The sequence below is a fragment of the Prinia subflava genome, chromosome 1, assembly GCF_021018805.1.
Source record: "Prinia subflava isolate CZ2003 ecotype Zambia chromosome 1, Cam_Psub_1.2, whole genome shotgun sequence".
NCBI classification, from domain to species: domain Eukaryota; kingdom Metazoa; phylum Chordata; class Aves; order Passeriformes; family Cisticolidae; genus Prinia; species Prinia subflava.
The window spans coordinates 78,228,173-78,244,829 of NC_086247.1; the positions used below are offsets into that span (position 1 = coordinate 78,228,173).

Below are 16,657 nucleotides of genomic sequence, written 5' to 3' on the forward strand. Positions count from 1 at the left end.
TTTTTTTGCTTCTGTTTAGTTCCTAATGGGATCTGTGAGGTATGACTGAAAGCAAAAAAAAAACCTGCATCAAGCCTGTGGAGCAAAATAGAACTTAAAAAAACACAGTGTAGAGGGCATATTTTAATAAAATTTCATTTATTTTCTTATTTTCTTTATTTATCCATCTCTAAAATTATTTGGTCCATGAGTCAGTCCTTGGATGAGATACGTCTGCTTCACAGACCACTAAGACTAAAACTGAGGTTTGACCTTTAAAGTAGTTATCAACCTTGGCAATATAGAAAAGAGATTATTCCCTTTACAATTCATTTCACTTCAAGCCTTTAATCTTCCAAGAATTAGAGCCTTCAGCCTCATCTCCATATAGGCAGACTAGCAGTCTACCCTAATTCTCATCTCTAGCTTGTCTGCATTCCAACAAAAAACAAAGTTAAGGAGACCTGAAAAAGAAGCATCAGAAACCCATACTTCAGACAGGGCTATCTTACCCTGCCTGCGTGGTGGAAAATGAACAGTTGTGATTGCAAAACATCTGAAATAAACAGGATCACTTATTCCTGGGTCAGATGTTGTTTCTGTTTCAGTTAAGTAAACTTTGTAAGATGAGAATAGCTTAATGGCTTGCTTTTCACTCTTTTAATCAGCTGCAGGAAAAAAAAAAAAAAAAAAAAAAGGAGGGTTGAGCACCATATAAGTATTTTATTAGAAGCATTTAAGGATACATGCTGTGAATGCTTGAATTGCAGCAGTCCAAACTCTAGATTGCGTGTTTTTCGCATAGAGGTGTGTAAAGATGTACTGTTATATTTTAACATGACTTGACATAAATCTTACAGAGAAAAGTAGTGAAACTGACAGTTGAGTCAGTCTTTGAAGAAATCCTGACACACTCAGTGTCTGAAGGATTTTTTTAAAAAAAAAATACCTCCCAGTTATACTGAAAACAATAGAGGCTTGAGGTCAGGAAAGCTTAAAATCTTTTTAGCATAGCCTTTGAATTCACAATAAAAATATATATTCAAATATTCCATTTTCTACTCTCAGAAATCACTGCATTTCTGACAGATGCTTATGCTCCTAAATCTCTCTAATAATGAAGAATTCATGATTCTCTTACACAGTCTGTTTCAATGGTATTTTTCGTAATAAGATTTTTAATTCTATGTCATCGAAGTCTCTCTTGCCATGAAGTTAAAAAGCACTTAATTCTTGCCCTGGGAAAAAACAAGTTCTCTTTCAGGAACTTATCATGGCAGATAAGGATATATTTTTTTACCCATCTTCTCTTTACTTTGAAGATATACTTGTTCAAAGGTTGTCTCATGCAATGAGTGGGGTTTTTTTTAACCAATCAGATATCTCGAAGTATAATGTCAAAAACACTACAAAAGCATTACTGGAGCTGAATAGAGACGAAAAATCATCTCTTAAACTATATATAGAATCATAGAATTATTCAGGCTGAAGAGACATCAGGACATCTTTTGTCCAATTTTCAACACAGAGCGGGGGTAAGCTGTGAGGTCAGACCATTGTGCTCAGGGCTTTATTCAGTCTGGTCTTGAATATGTCCAAGAACAGAGCAACTGAACCATCTCTCTGAAAAACCTGTTCCACACTTTGACCTAAGTCCCAACACTTACTTACAAGGTCTTTCCATACATCCAGTCTGAACCCCACTTGTTTCAGTTTATACCTGTAGCCTTTCATTCTCTCTGATGCATGCCCATCAAGAGCCCATCTCCATCTTTTTGCTAACCCTCTTGTTGACATAGGGAAGTTGCTGACACATTCTCCCAAAGCAGTCTCTTCTTAAGGCTGAACAAGCTCTGATCCTCCATTCTCTCCCCAAAGAAAAAAGTCTCCAGCTCCTGACTAGCTTGGGGATTGTCTGCTAATCCCAATTCAGCTACTTGACATCTTTCTTTTATTGAGGAGCCCAAAACTGTAAGTAGTAGTTACATGAAGTCTCACAGGCTCTGAGCAGCAGAGGGATAATCCTTCTCCCTCAATCTCTTTTCTGCTTCCCTATGAATACAGCCTAGATGCCACCTCTGCTAGCCCAGGTTATACCCTTCACAGGCCTCTAAGCAGCACGATATAAAATTTTGTCTCACCCATCCAACCAGCTCTTCCATCCATCTAGTTTTCTACCATCCAGAGTGCAGTGTTCAACACTAAGAATGTAAGACTTATTAAAGTCAAGGAAAATATTACCCACTCGTTTCTCTATGTTCAGGAAACAGAAAGCAATCAGGTTGGCCGGGCATGAATGGCAGCCTGACGGCTCCCAATCCCTGCCTTCCCCTGCAGGGGCCCAGATGTGAGCTTTAGAACTCCATGATTCCCTCAAACTAACACGAGATATCTATACAGTAGTTTCCTGTACTGTCTTTTGGGTCTTGTTTAGAAGATGTGAGTAAAATTTGCTTTTCTCCAGTCATCAGGTCATGTTGCAAATTTTTCATGCTTAGTTGTGAAATAATTTTACAGCTTCATCTTCAGCTTGCAATCACTCCTCTCTTCCTTCCTTCCCCGGAGTAATTACCTAATCAATTTTTCCTCCCTCTGCATCTTGCCTCTGGTGATTTTTATACAAGGATGTTCCATTTGTCTAAGTTTCACCACATCTTTCAGTGGCTACTTCTCCATTTCTCAGGGTTATTTTGAATGCAGAGTCTAGCCTCTACACACTCTTAATTCTCATCAGCTTTTTAGATGGCAAATTTATCTACAAAATGGATAAGAAATACAAGTTTCTATTTCATCATCCATCAGGTTAATGATAATATTGAATAAAGCCAAGTCTAGGCCCTTAACAAAATCCTTATGACCAAAAGCTTTCACTGAAAGTAAGATAGCTATCTTTTTATGATAAAGAAAGTCCTACAAAAAACTTTGTGCTTTGTCTTTGTTGATGTATCTTGATCAAACACAGATTAAAACACTAAGTGAAGCAGTACCAAAATTCTTAGTCAGGATTTAAGGCACTTGTTTTCTCTTCTCTCCATAAGGCTACAAGATTAAAGAGCTTTGACAAAATTTACACAAAATATGTGAATTTCTATGATTAAATTTATTTTTTAGCTCTCACTTCTAAAATCAAAATGTTATAAGTGAGGTCACTCATCAGCAAACTAGAAGCCTTATGTCTTAAGATTAGAACGATGTGACAGTGACATTGATTCCACCTATAATTTTTACAGCAGAGGTCTTAACATATAAAGATTTTTGGCTTGGTCAGGTGAATGGTCGATATAAGAAAGGAACTAAGGAATTGTTTGTTTAGTTTGTTTTACATCACTAGGGAATATAGATTTCCTATGTTTTGACCTGGTCACTGTCAAAGAAATTCAACTGGCTTATGGTGCAATAGCAGCTAACCAAACAATCTTTTAGAGATATGGGTGGCGCCATGATGTCACAAGATGGTCAGGCAAAAATAGAGACACAATAATTACTTAAAATTTGTCTGTGACACTTCAATTAGTTTTTTGCTTTTTTTTTTTTTTTTTTAATATCTGAGGAAACCTATAATCCCCAAAACATGCCATTTTCCTTGTAAAATTTTATAAGCAATTTCTTTAGCAGTTATTTCTGTGGCATTGCAACAACAGCTTGCCACTTTTAATTATTTGTTTCAGGTTGAATAAGAGTATTGCAGATTTCCAATTTAATTTAGCTCTTTCCTTTCAACTATGAGAAACAAATTCATAATTTTCTAAAGAACTTGATTACCTTGGATTAGATTAAGACTTCATTTTTTGAATTCATAATGTCATCAGGTATATTCTTCTAAACCTGTTTTCAAGCAGCTTGTTTCTGACACATATACTCAGAAAATTAATGTTTTTCTAACATTATCTCAAGCTGGCACTAAAATCTCAAGAATTCCAAATTAATAACTGGTATTGAAAGGTGCATGTGTTTGAACATAAGATTATAAAAACGTGTCTCAGCTATGCATTTGTAACATGATCATCCTACTTTCTCAGCACAGCTTGCTTTGTTTGTCATGCATAGTACAAATTATAGAAGGCTTTAATAAAAAGAATACAAAGACATTGACATTAGGCCAAACTAAACTTCCTAAACAAAGAACAGTTTCTGGCAGCTCACTAAATAGCCAGCTGTTTCCTTCATGGTTTTATTTTATTGGTTCTCATGAATCATGGACTCTCAACCTGTGATCCATTCCAGGATTCCTGAGTGCACAATGATATGTTTCATGAGGATAAGAAACTGTGCATGTAGCACATATCTATATATTGAAAAGGAATTTTGGTAATAAAGAACTCATTTTCAAGTTTACATGAAATCAGAGAAAGAAAGCAGTCTATCTAATAGTATTCAAGGCCAGTGGTTAGCTTCACAGCAACAGCATCATTCCTGACTAGCATGGTAGATGTATAAGCAAACCCTCTCTTCCTGCATCATCTGTTTTATTGGCTAGATTTCTAGAGTAATCAAACATCCCAATGGAATACTAGAAACTAAATGAACTTTCACATCATCAAAGTAGGAAAAAAAGCAAAGAAAGGAAAATAGTTGAATTAGAAGAAAAATCACCACAGAAAATCACGAAGACATTTCCAGTACTATCTTTATGAGCTAATCAGAGGAAACAGCTATCCTGAAGAGATGAAAAAAGTCTTGCTGGGGGCCTATAAAACTTTACAGCATTGTTTAAACAGCTATCAAATGGTCTGGCCTGAAGCAGTTGACAAACCAATATTCTCCTGATTGTGATCTTCTGACAATACTGAGGAAGTGCTCTCTAGAAAACACTCTCTCTACATAATGACTGAATATAAACATCCTAATGCCATGTTTGCCTGTCTCCTGACAGGAGAGCATTCAAAGCTTTGAATTATCAAGAAGACTCAAACTGCACACATATCTTCCTTTTTTTTTTTTTTTTTTTTTTGTTTGTTTGTTTGTTTGTTTGTTTGTTTGTTTGTTTTCAAGATGTAACATTGTGGTCCAACACCATCTTTCACCTTTAGACTACGGACTCATAGAATGGCCTGGGTTGGAAGGGACCTTAAAGACCACTTCTTTCCAATTCCCCTGCTGTGAGTAAGGACACCTTTCATTAGACCAGGTTGCCCATCCAACCTTGTTTTCAATACTTTCAGGAATAAGGCACCCACAACCCTCAGCAACTTGTTCCATGCCTCATCATCCTTACAGTAAAGATATTTTTTCCTAATATCTAATCTAAAGCTCTTTCAGTTTGCTGTCATTTCCCCTTGTCCTGTCCATGTAAAAGGTCTCTTTCCATCCTTCTTGGTTTCTCAGATTATTGTGCTAATTATGCAATGGATTACAGCTTTAGAAGTTTTAAACTTTGTTTTTTTCATAATACATGTTGAAAGCTGATCACCACCATTGTCACTCATGCAGTACAGGACTCTGCTGGACATTATATTCCTGTATTTCTTTCCCCGACAGAAATGTATAGAATTTTGAGTCGCATATCAGATTAAAAAAAAAACAACAAAAAAACCCCAAATAAAACTAACCAAAACCCAAAAGCTCTTGCTTCCCTGGTTTTCTTGGTTTATCGGGCTATGAAAGGGGCTCCATATGACATTACATACATTCACTTCTTTTGCAAATGTTTTCAGTTCCTCCTCACTTACTTTCTGAGTACAGAAGTAAAATATTTTCAATACATTGATGGATAAAACTTAATTCCAGATATACTGGTAACATTTAAAAACATAACAGATAAATTCAGGTTTTACAGTGCTTATTTAGCAGACTGAACACATGCTATGTTTTTTCATTGCGAGGTTGTTCTTCAATCACCATGAGTATTTATACTTGAAAAAGTACCTGAATTCAAGCAAAGGCAAAAGACAATTCAATTCAAAGTCAAAGGGTTATTCAGTAGTTCATCAATTTAAAATGGGAAAGGTAAGTATTATTTTTGTTTTGTGCCTATTAAGCAAGGTTTAAAAACACAGTATTTATAAATTTTAACTTTTTAAAATAGATCAGGGCTTAGAAAAAATGGTGGTCTCAGCAAGAATCAATTTTTTTCTTTCTTTTGTGGGAAATGTTGAGTATTCCTTTAATAGCAGAAATTCTTGAAAGATCTGTTTTACAACATTTTTTTCCCTTTCAAAAGGTAGGTGTTACTGTTTAATGAGAGAAGCATTTTAAAACTTCGACACTCTTTATCCCTGAACAGAGATTACATGCACAGTAAGTTATAATCCTTGGCTTTGCAATACCGCTTTCTGAGGTTAAGAAGATGAATGTTCATTGCTTTTAATCCTTACCATGATTTATGAGGCCCTGGGCATCCTTTCCCCAGAGCATCTACAACTGTGTGGTCGTTCTGCCTGCTGCTTAAATTACAGAGACATCTGCAAAGTAAATTATGGATTGTTGTCCCGCAACCAAGCTGCCTCCTGATCTCCCCTGTAGTATTTCTTTGATAACAGCAAAAGGCTTTCTTTCCCCTTGTTTATCACTCTTGTTTTTCCGGACTGGGGAATGCTATGATGACCTTGATTACTGCCCGCTCTGGTCACTTTCAACCAACATGTTCCACTGTGAAAACCCGGGTAAAAAGAAGGGGAGGGAATGAGCTATGAGGGGCTGAGCAGACCGTTATGTAATGTTTGTTTTATCCCCTAAGCTCTTCAAAGTTCACAATTCACGCATCAGGAGATTACTTTCCTCCTCCAGAAATATATGTAGCTAAACCTAACCTTCTGAACACTTAGACCATTCCCAATGAGGTGACTAAACAGCTGTTTGTCATTCTAATACCTCTCTATTACATATTCATTAATATGCTGATTTCCACAACTCTACTAATATCCAAGTATCAATATAAACTTATCAAACACTTAGAGGGTTATCTAAGCCATTTGAAAAACTGAGCCATATTTTTAATTATGTGCCTAATTTTATAATCAAGCATTTAAAAAATTTATTTCATAATAAATGCAGTGAGAATATAAACTCATTATCAACAACAAGTCATATACCATGCATGCCAAAGTTCATCTTTGTTCACACACAGGCATTCTTAGAAGATAGTCTACTCAGTGCTGATGTTATTAAATTCCAAATAAAATTTAATAATATAATTCCGTATTATTTGCTCTCTATTATCCTTCTCATTATCTTCCCATACTGTCTACCTGAGTGTCCTGAAAGAAAATGCAATTTAAATTACAATTCAGGTTTCAAAAAAATGATATTTTAAAGACAAAGTGCATGGAAATCATCCAAAGCATTTTACTAAGCAGAAATGATAGTCACATCCCAAGCTCTTCTGGCACAATTCCAGCAAGCCTAGTCAAGATAGCAAGTGCTGATTGCATTGACATCAGATAAATTCTTTTCATTTATTTGTCAGAATCACTGAGATATAATCTCAATTTCCTAATTTCTTTTGACTAGTCAGAAGCCCAGAGTTTTGTAAGAGAAGATGCATAACTGAATATTGCCTTGTGCTCTTTGTCCCAAAGAGCCAAGATGGACTTGAGCAAAAAAATTAGGATCCAGACACTTTTAACCATGCCACATAGACCAAATAACTAAAAATAAAATATAACCAAAAAAAAAAAAATCACCAACCTTTGCCATCTTTTGGAGACTGTGCTTTAAACTCATTTAGGCTTTTACCTCAAAATGCATTATAATTAAAGTTATAAAATTCATACCTTCATATCTAATCAATTTTTTTAGTCATCCCCGGCATTAAATTGCAGCCCAGAATATAGTAAAACCAGTTTACAGTACACTTCTTATGCAACTGAAGCAAACAATAGTGTATTAATAAACACGAAGAAGCCTGTGACATTGGTTTTTACCTGTATGAAAGGGGTTCTGGCAAGGTAGGCCTTTGAAAGCAGAGCAATACCATTTGACAAAAATAACCTCATGCAAATACAAGGAAAAACAGCATCATAAAAATAAAGCTCAAAGAGAAAATTATTTTCTGTCCTTTAACAGGTACAGAATAGACTGTAAAGGTACTTTTATTTTCTCCAATCTACATTTAAATTGAAATAGTCTAAAGAATGTAACATACTGTACAGCTCTTAGTAAATACTGAATTGTTCTGTAGCAGTGAAATATCTCTAGATTGCATCAAGTAATTTTGTTGAGACATGCAGCAAGGATAATTAGAATCCTCAGTTTCTTGAGCTCAGTTGAGTGGGCCTAAAACTAAAATCTGTTTAATATATAAATAAGAGCAAACAAACAAATAGAAAAAAAATCCAACTAAAAAGTGAGAACTGAATCCACCAGGTTTAATACAGCAAGTTCATCACAATTATTACAGATTTCTTTGAGAGGACAAGACATCTTTTTAAAAGTCTACCTGTGAATATGATGCCACATCTTCCAAGACCTGATACAAATGAAGTTCAGCCCTTAGCTGGCCTTATTCACCAGAATCCTCAACTGATTGAGTCACTATAGTCTGTAACAAACACACAAAAGTTAAATTGTCATTGTCATCAATTGTTTCTCGTGAAAATAGGAAGAATAACAGCCAAAGCACAATGATATGTTGTTAAAAAAATCAATCTAACATAAAAAAAAAAATATTAACAGATCACCACATAGCACTTTTTCTGTGCCTGTTCCCTGAATATAGCAATGTGAGGAGCAGGACACAGACACCCCTTGAAGCTGATGGACCCCACTGAGCAAACGTTCCGAATTAAGTTGCTCACATTCTTATTTTTCTCTAAAACTTGGGGGATTTTACTGACAGTAGACCTTACTGCAGAACATCATATTACAGCTCTGATTTGTATGCATTGCCTTGGCTGGGTTTCCTTTGTGTCAGCTACCATTCATCACAGCATGAAAATAAACATACAAAGAATTTTTTGAAAAGGATGGACTAGCTACAATACAAGCTAGGGACATCTCATATAATGATTTGTTCCTTTCACAATGGTTTTACAGCCAATTTTGTCACTACTATAATAGTATAAATCAGTATCATATATGGCAGGATTGTAGTTTTTCTTATAAATGCAATTCTGTAACTCACAGAAGCAACTTCTATAACTAGCCCATCCTGATCTGGTTTGTATTACAGCTCTGAGACACACTGTTATTATAATCTCAATCTGATGTTTAGATGATGGGGGTCGGGGTAAGCAAACAAAAAATACTGGAAAATCTATTAGTTCAATAGGATGAAAACTTGGAGGGTTCTTTGCTGCTTTTAATTATTATTTAGTTGTTTGCATAATGGAGTATTTTATTGCAGTTGGACAGAAAGCTAAACTAATAGAGGGGGAGAGGAAAAGAGAAACTAAAATATATGGGATTCCAAACCTAAGACTGGAGGAATATTAAGAGAGAGATGGCATCCAGATACAAAACTATACACCAAGAGAAATGTCAAGGGGAGACAATCAGCTGAGCTGGTGATTCTCTCTTTGTCTTCCCTTATACCCCAGACAGTGTCTTTATCCAAGATAAGAGGCTACTAAAGAGAGGCATAACACCCACTCTGAGCCAAATCGTTAGATTATATTAAATTGAGGCTTCTAGAAATGTACCAACTTGGGAGCTGCAGGTCAACTACTCCTGCTGAGGAGAATAAGCCATTCATAAGACATTAACAACCCAAGTCTCCATACTTCAAGAAAACATTAAAAGAAAACCTAATAGTACAGTACAATATAAATGGCATATTTATAAATATATAACTTATTTACAGTACTTCCACTCCTCTCCACTGAATTAATACAGAACCATTTTTGGTACTTTCAGAACTTTTGATACCTTTTGGGGGTGTGGGGGGAAGGAGAGGGGATCATAGAATTTTCTCTAAGTTCAGTGGAAGTAGTATTTCTTCAATAATTAGTTGAATTAAATTTTTAAATTATTACTATGATTCAAGCACAATTTTTTTATGCCCAAGACATTATATTCAATGACAACGAATTTACTGTAGGAGTGATTGACTCCAATACAATAGCTGGTACTATTCAAATACTCAGTCCACAAGGATGCAGGGATCTATTTCACCCTTTAAATTCACAATGTTTGTGAGGAAGGCAGCACCAGAGGCAAACCTACCCATTTAACAGGAGAATTCTTTTTGAGTTACTTGTTCAGGCAAGCAGGATTTGATTCGCAGGATTTATTTGATGCTTACCAAACCAACCACATCCCCTTTTTTTTTTGAAGAATTTACTTGCAGTTCTTACAGTAAAAATACCTGCCAAAAGCCAAACTTACAAACAAAAAGAAGCGGTCCAAAAGGAGAATAATCTCAACACTGTACAAGCTTCTTTTGTTGCAGAAACCCCTAACAGAAAACAGAAGTTGTAAACAAAAGCAGTTGCTCTTTCTCAGTGTTAGTTCTTCATGTTATTGGATTTGATAGCAAAAATATTAACTTAATGGATCAATAACACTTGATATCAGTTCAAAAGAGCAGCTGAAGCATGCATCCAGAACTACACGCATTTCAGGGGTCTAGAGTCTGCTGATGTAGAAATAAATGAAGAACCTCTTAAAAGCCAAGAAAAAAAAAATCCAGCTTTTTTTGGTGTTAGCACTGCGAGTTCCTGTTTTCTTAAAAACATTCTTAAAATGCAGCATATAGCCCTAGTTATTTATTGCTTGGCACCACTTACCAAAAACATTGGCAATGAAAAAGAGATCCCAATGACTCTTATTGCAAATAAAGACTGGAGTGGTTCTGTAAACCTTATTGATTTTTTTTCTCAGTTGCATTGATTAAATTTGAAAAATCTTTTCTGCAAATAATCCAGTTTACTTAGCTGAAGGAAAAGTACAGCATGAAAACTGTAATATACAGTGTGCATTAATCATCTAACCTGAGGAGACTGACTGGTAACTATGGTGCCACTGAGTACCTTGGAATATATCCACAGAGAACATTTTGAACACGTTTACAAAACAAAGTTAAAGCTGTCAGGATTCTTATCATCTGTGAAACTGCAGAAAGTAAAGTGAAAAAGAATGTGCATATTTGGTGAAGCATCATTTATCTTCATTTATAGATATTTTTCAGAGTACAACATTTAAACAGAAGTCACCTAAATTGTGCTGCATGAAATTATGGTTCCTAACTCTCTTTTGGTTTTGCAGGTGGACTGAATGTCGCAGTGCTTCTCTGTCTGTGCTCCCTTGCCCCACTAGGGAGAGGTGGATCACAACCGTTAACGAAAGTGATGATTCATCCTTTGTGAAGCTGGCATCTGGGCCTGTGTTTTAGGGGTTTTTCCGCATTCCTTTTATATCAATATTTATTCTCCAGAAACAAATGCCACTGGGAAAAAAAAAACCTCCCCCCACACAAGGTCATTCAGAAAGAACTTCAACGTAGACTGAAAGGCCTCACTTCTCCCTGTACTTTTCAATATTCCTAATTTTTCTTCTTACTGCACTAGTGTGTTTACAGAAATGTGGCAGTCAAACACACTCTTCAAAACCATAATAGCCAATTTTGTGAAGTACAACATTTCCTTCTTGGCTTATTTGATAAATACACTTTCAACATAATTATGCAACAATGTACAGCTAATAATGCTGTCATGTTTACTTATTGACAAGTCAATATTAAAACAAGCAGCATTAACTCTTTTGCTGAATTCTGAGATTCCTGTGATGGAATTCAGTAATAAAGCTTTCATGAATAAAGCACTTCAGGGTAAGTATTTGCATCCATCCCTGCATTTTCCCTGTTTCTTCCACCTGAAGTAGATGGAGGTTGTTTCCTGACATTGTCAGGAAAGTCTGTGAGACCCACTCATTACACTAAAACAACCAACAGCATTTGCTATAAAATTATCATTTTCCTTCACCCTTTTAGCACTTGGTATTTTACAAATACATATCTGAAAGGATTCCAAAACACCCTACACAAGTCCAGTGTGTTTCTAAACCATCTTTCTCTCCATGGATAGAAAAATGCAGCAACCTCTAGTCAGTGTCTTTTAATGCAATTTTTACAACAACAACATGAGTGTTAATTGAGTTTGAAATAGTCCAATGCTATTTGTATTCTCTCCTGTGGGTTTTTGTTTTGGTTTGGTTCATTGTTGTTTGTTTGTTTGTTTTTTAGTTTGGTTTTTTACCATGTTACTAAATGCTACACAAAAGCCTCTACTAGTCAAGTCTACTGGTTGGACTAGCTACAGAAAAATGAGAAAGGGATTAATTACACTTTAAATTCTGGGGACTTGGCAGGAGTTCCAGGTGAGGCAGGGTGGCCATATTTGAAAGAAAAGGAACTTAACACTGCAGTGACAATACACAGTAGAGAGTCACACTGTAAGTTTAAAGGCATTTAAAAGAAAAGACAATAGAGAAATAGGCAAGAATAGACACATAATTAAATTAAGCATAAATCCTACAAAAGACATGGCAATGCAAGCATGCTGAAGCAACAGAACTGCTGGTTTGCTGAGGATTCAGAAAACAGACTGCAGAGACTGGCAAACCAAAAGGAAGTCAGAAATGTGTCTGACTGAGCAATATTGCCACATTCACCACTGTTAAAAAGTATGTAAAAGAATGGATATGAAGGAGACAATAAATATAACTTTTACTCAGAAGAGTAAGAGGAGGACAAATCATAAAATTGTTTAGGCTAAAAAAGACTTTTAATATCATCAAATCCAGCTATTAACACAGCACTACCAAGTTTGTAATGCTCCAACATTTTAATATGACTCTGGTTTTTGAGATTGCCAGCAACCTAAATTATTTCTTACAGAATGAAATTATGCTTATTCCAGGTGATATTAATTATTAACATCAGGTCATCCAATTAAGGAGGAAGAACACAATCCAACACAGACAAGCAGCTACAAATCTTTAGCAACTCAATTCTGGTATGAGTCATCCACTGACTCTAAACAGGTCAAGCACAACTCCAAGGTCAAAGAGATTCATAAAAACTACTTGAATGACAGTTTTTTTCTGTGAATTACAAGTGATAAAAACAAAACAGAACAAAACACACATTTTTTCTTAGTAAAAATGGTGAAAATAATCCATGTGAATAAGAAATATCTTTGTAAATGTGTACAGAGTTGCATCACATACCAAATTTTCTCTTTTATTGAGGTCAATGAGAAATGTCATGTGGACAAAACAGGTGGCTTTAATTCCTTAACAAGAGCCTGACGGTAGCTGTTGATGCTTTCAGTGTGCCAAGGGACTGCAGCTTCTCCTATCCCTCACTGTCCAAAACACCTCCTAAGATAAGCATATAAAGAATTTTCTCATCCTTTTCTTCCTTAAGCCCCTGACAATGGGAGTAGCTATTTTTGCAACGTACCAGTTGGCTAGAAACTGGAATGAAACCAATCACCCATTTCACACAGCAATTGCACTGCTGTAAGAGAGTAATGATTTTCAGTCACTACTGGCTTAGCTTGAGTCTGAACTACCGGCTCAAGGGTCAAAAGCTTTATAACCAATTATCAATCTCCTGGTCCATCCAGACCCCTCTATTATCTTGATTTCCTTTTGAAGATTAATGCTGTTGCCATAGTTTAATCAAATAAGCCTTCGGCTCTGACATTTACTTCCATCCTACAGCTCCTTCTTCACAGACTTGAGACAAGAAAACTGTAATAAAATTCCTACTACAAATATTATTAAAAGTTAAATATTGACTATTCAAGATTTATCTAGGAATTAAGACAAAGAATTCTGTCACTACACTAAATTTATTTCATGATCTCTTAACCATCTGTATTTTATTTGAATTTTTAGACAGGAATTAATGTGGTTTCAAATACCAAAAGCTCAATATGGCATCTAAAAGTATTTGGTCTTATTATTAGGTAGTCAAAATTTTTATAGAAGTCTTGAAATACAAAGAATCTCTACCTGGCCCTCTGAAAACCACCCTCTAGACTCCACTCTATCTGCCTTAATCTCCTCCCCCCATAAAGATATAATTTAGCAGAAGGATAAGCACGGAAGGATTATCTAAGATCATGCTCAACTATTTGTGACACTAGCCAGTTTATTGCTATCTCCAGATCAAAAGTGTAGTGATTTTCTAGGTAGTTTTTGGCCTTTCTCATGTCCTTTTATATCATACACATGCTTCATGAGAAATGAGACATTCTTTTTAAAGTTCTACCAAAAAAAAAAAAACAACAGAACTTTCAGATTACTTCTAAATATATGGTTTACTTCTTAGAATAAATCATCATGCACTTATAAAATATATTTATAGTTTCTTCTTTTGGAATAGCTCACACAACACTTGTGCTGCATGCATGTTTCAGGAACAACAGGGAATTGATAAATAATTTGCTATACATAAATTCTTCTGTGAAAACACACCATATGTCTACTTAGTTAATGGCTGTAGGAAGATAATTTGTCTAAGTGGAAAAACAAATGGGTATTCCCTTAGTTTTTCTCCATTCCCTCTGTAAGAACCTACTTAACACAGACTCACAAATGAGCAAATACAATTTCTTTCTACTATATAACAGATTTTTATTACATTTTCTTTTAAATTTAGCATGTTTTTCATTGTTATTTTTTTCTTTTTCCCAGTAACTCTAATTGATTTATTTGATAAAAATATTAAAAGTCTAAACTAAGGGAAAAAAGGAACATTGCCTCTACTATCAATCTGACTAATCTAATCTATCTATCTTCCATTAAGCACATGGGCAATGAAAAAAAATGAATAACATTAAAAGAAATGGAATGTACTGAGGCCATATGTTCTTATTTGATATGGGACATTACCATGCTTTTTACAGTCTTAATTGTCTAACACAACAGATCCAAGTTGATTTCATAAGGTGGTCATTATCTAGCACACTTAAATACTATCCACCCCAAAATTTATTTTTAAATTAATAGTAGCAAATACCACTTCGAAAATAGGATGACAATTCAATTTTGTACCCTCCTCAGATCTATTCTGCAGAGGTTTGAACGAACAAGCAAACAGTCTGCCTCAGTCTCAGCAAGGCATCTGGAACCACAATACAATGTCTACTCCTGTACAGAAACATGCTCTCAGAAGTTAAGCCCACCTGCACAAGGGTGACTTTATCTTGTGTTTTGCAAACCTCTCAGGGTTTGAAATCATTTTTACTATCACTTTGTAGCTTGAGAAAACCAAAATTGCTTGCTTTCTTCTGAAAACCACTGTCAAACAGTATTTTTTGCAGTGTGCTGCCTTTTATTTTTATTTCTCAGAAGCTACTGTCATTCTTTGATATTATCAGAACCCAGGGTTTTCACCAGCAGTTCATTTGAACCTTTCTGAATGTTCAAAAAATGTATGTTTTCTGTCTATTTTCACGTCTTGGGTTAGACTTCAGTGCTGAAAATTAAGTTATTTGCACAACAGCTTTGAATTACACTTTTCAATTTTAAAATTGAAAAAAGCATAATGAAATCACTGTTCAAAGTATTTGTTTATCAGATATGTCTTATAACTAGGTTATTTCTTTTTCTTTTATCTCTGTGGTAAGAACTGATCTAAGCACTTCTATTAAACATAATGACAGTGTTAATAGTGTTTTATTCCCCCATTACATGCACAGCTTCACTGGTCATGACTGTTCCTGGGGGTTCTAGGCTTCATTTCTTTTTTACAAGGCTTTCCACAATAGACATTCCAGCTTAAAATTTTATGTGGTTGCTTTCGGCAAGTAGAATTTCAAACAGAGTAAAATATTTTGGTAAATTCATTTCTGAAGTTATTTCTAGAGAAAAGGGCAAACAACTGCAGACCAAAATATATAACAACTGCAATGTTCAAGTTTTAAAGACAAAATATTCTGCTAAAAGTAGGAAAATATAAATAAAAGAAAGGGTAAAATCTCAAAAGATTTTACATTTTGACAACTAAATTGGCTCCCCTATAGTCTTGAAATTTCATTGTTTACAAGAAAAAAATGCATCACTATCATAGCTTAAAATCCCACATTCCCAGGCAAAATCTACTTCATTGAATATCAGTGATTCACAATGCATTCTATGAGATTCAGCTTTTATGTGATTTAGGCATTAGCTGCTTTACAGGTAAGTATTGCAGAAACTTAAGGCAAAACAAAAAAATGCTGTGATGTACAGGTAAACGCTAACCCCAAGATACCTATGTAAGGCACAGGTTTTACATACAATACCATGTGCAGGTGTGATGAGATCTGGTTTTGAAGAGGCTGCGGTTAAGCCTAGATTCATCCAAAAACTCGTGGCTATAATTAAGGCAAGGACCAAAACTCTGCAGACTCAACATCTAGATGTGGTCTCAAAAATGAGAACTACCCTAAACTCAAAGGCAGGAATAGCAACTATAGGCAGGACAATAGTTTACGAAAGAAAAATTTTTGCAGATTACAGGTAAATATGTCCACTTTTAAGAACAAAATTAGAGGAAACAGATTCTTCCTTTCTCCCATTAGAAAACAGGATATCACTAGAAAGTGTGTGTGTAAGTCACCAAGATGTCTGTACTATAAATTAAAAGACATTTTATTATTAATTTTCTTAAGTTTTTTTAATTATAGGAACTATACAAATGCAATATGGTGACAATAAACATTTAATTCGAATAGTTTAAAATCAGGTTCACTGCATCACCTGAAGTATTAATTCTCAGTATAACGAAAAACCCTCCAAAATCATCCAA

At 35.1% G+C, this 16,657-nt stretch overlaps 1 protein-coding gene across 2 annotated transcripts in view; it reads right to left on the reverse strand.

Annotated features, from left to right (window-relative positions):
* Window positions 1–16,657, reverse strand: part of CDH12 (cadherin 12) — a 535,924-nt gene that overhangs the window by 355,819 nt on the left and 163,448 nt on the right. The window contains exon 2 of one of the 2 annotated variants that reach the window (XM_063400419.1): window positions 8,357–8,458. The exons of the other annotated variant lie outside the window; for it this stretch is intronic. The gene's annotated coding sequence lies outside the window, so the exon portion shown is untranslated. The remainder of the gene's footprint in view (window positions 1–8,356; window positions 8,459–16,657) is intronic. 2 annotated transcript variants of the gene reach the window in all.